The sequence below is a fragment of the Magnolia sinica genome, chromosome 1 (genome assembly GCF_029962835.1).
Source record: "Magnolia sinica isolate HGM2019 chromosome 1, MsV1, whole genome shotgun sequence".
Classification (NCBI taxonomy): domain Eukaryota; kingdom Viridiplantae; phylum Streptophyta; class Magnoliopsida; order Magnoliales; family Magnoliaceae; genus Magnolia; species Magnolia sinica.
Window position 1 is genome coordinate 36,938,752 of NC_080573.1, and position 2,697 is coordinate 36,941,448.

Sequence of the window (2,697 nt, forward strand, 5' to 3'; positions counted from 1 at the left end):
GATTATAGATATGCCTATAAGGTTGGTCTCAATACTCTAGAGAAGGCATGAGATCATGTTCTTCCTTAATAGAAGCATAGAATGTTTATTTAAGTGATGAATCATAAGGAAGAAGACATGAATTTCAATGGGAAAGAGTTCTAGGCTATAGATTAGGCTTGGAGTGCACTAGAGTCTTTAAACTACCAAAGTCTATGCTCTTCATAAAGATCAGGATGTTATTTTTATAAGGAAGAAGTTCCAACGAATCTTTAACGGCTATATTTTAGTTACACCGAGGAGGTCTTCAGTCGCACCAAACTATCTTCGATCGGACCAAATTTATGTTCAGTCGGGCCAAAGTTGCCATTCAGTCTGACTGAGTCCAACCAAACAGTGGCCAGATTTTCCTATTTTATTTTTGCCCTGCAATGGCTTGATTCAGCCGGACCGAAGGTTGTTGATCTCAACTGTTTATTTTAGCAACACAAACCTCTAATGCTAAGCCAAACATGATAGGATATAAGATCTCATGGCTTAAGGGATGATCAAAATGGGTTATCCTAATGGGTCCAAATCATCTAGAGGTTAAGGAGTTGTTATAGGTCAAGGGTTAGGATCACCAAGGCTACCTGTTTACTTGTTCTTGCCACCTTGATGCTTCTGCTCCACTTATGTCTTCGATTTTTACTGTTCAAAGGCTCAACCGAATTTATGACACAATGACTCACATGATTGACAAACCAGGGTGCAAGAATGAGTGCACTAACAATTACTTATTTATGTGAGGTTAGCCTGTGGCTTATCTTTATTTTTATTAAGGCTGTAGATTTTAATGTGATGCCTAGGCTTTCCACAGTTATAGCAGTTTCTTTTTTTTATTGAATTGATTATTTGCATTCTTCTTTTTTAGCCTGCATTCATTGGCATAATGTCCAGGCTTGCCACAATTATTACATTTTCTATTTTTCTTCTTATTATTTCCTGACTTGATTCCACAAGATTCGAGTTTGAATCTACCTCATTTGCATTTTTTTGTCCATATTTCTATTAACTTCCTCTACTCGTTTGTGTACAATTACAGTTTCTAATAAAACACTATTCTTTTTTATGTTTCATTTTAGTTTTATATTGTTTCAGGAGGGTGGTATCTTTTCTATCAGCACTCCTGATAAAAACATTTCATCTGACTTAATTCCTTCTAATGACAGTGCATGAACTATATTTTGTAAATCATGAATCTGATTTGTGACAAGTTTATCATCTATGATTTCATAGTAAATGAAATTATTGATTGAATGTTTCTTAACTCCTACATCTTTCATAATGTATTTCTTTTTTAAAATAGTCCATGTTTCCTTAGCAAACTTATAAAAAGCATACACATCATACAACTCATTGGATAAAGAGTTCATAATATAATTTTTACAATTATTTTCATCTGCTACTTCAGTTTGATTTACTTGATCTATAATAAATGATTCAGACGATATGTATGAAACTTTAAGGGTGGTCAATGTGAACATAAGTTTTTGTTTCCACCATTTAAAGTATTGTCTATCGAACGGTATGAATTTGGCTAACTCGGTAGCAATATTAATTGTTACGGTAGCCATATTCTATTTTAGGGGTGCACACGGTTCGGTTCGGTCTGGTTCTAGGGTGAAACCGGAATCGAATCGTTCCTTACGATTCTCAAATTTTCAGAACCGGAATCGGACCATCAGCACCCTAGAACTGAACTGGAACCGAACCATGAAAAATGGTTCAGTTTCAGATCGGTTCCAGTTCTGGGCTTTTTATAATCCTAGTGTTGGTGGAAAGGCACTGATCAAAATGGAAAGAGGTAGTTCCACATCTCCACCTCTTCCTTCACCTGGATTGAGCAAAGGAAAGAAAAATAATTGGACCCTAATACTCATCATATCAGCAATTTTGGGCAGCCCTGCATTTCTTAATTTCTTCCTCTTGTCATTGATTTTGTGGATTATTTTCTTCACAAACCATAAAAAATTAATGAAAATCCAGCTAGATTCCAACTTGATTGGAGTAAATCTTCGCTTTTTTACATATATGGAGCTAGAGAAAGTCACAGATGGGTTCAAGGAAGAACTCGGGAGGGGTTCCTATGGCACTATTTATAAAGTCTGCTAGAGTTGGATCGTGCAAATTTTGTGGCAGTGAAGAGGTTAGATAAAGTGGTGAAAGAAGCTGATAAAGAATTTAAGACCGAAGTGAGTGCAATCAGCCAAATTCATCATAAGAATCTAGTCCAATTGTTAGGATTTTATGATGAGGGGCCCCACCGGCTGCTGTTGTATGAGTATATGAGCAATGGCTCTTTGGCAAGCTTCCTCTTTAGCAGTTCAAGGCCTAGCTGGAACCAAAGATCACAGATTGCATTTGGGATTGCAAGAGGGCTCACATACTTGCACGAGGAGTGCAGGAACCAGATCATCCATTACGACATAAAGCCCCAAATGTATTATTAGATGATAACTTCATAGTTAGGATTTCTGACTTTGGGCTAGCAAAGCTTCTTAGGACTAACTAGACTCAAACTACCACATACATCAGAGGGATCATAGGATACGTCGCACCTGAATGGTTCAAGAATATGGCAATCACTGCAAAGGTGGATGTGCATAGTTTCGGTGTAATGTTGCTGGAGATTATCTACTGCTGGTTGAACGTTCTCCGTATACAACTAAAACATAT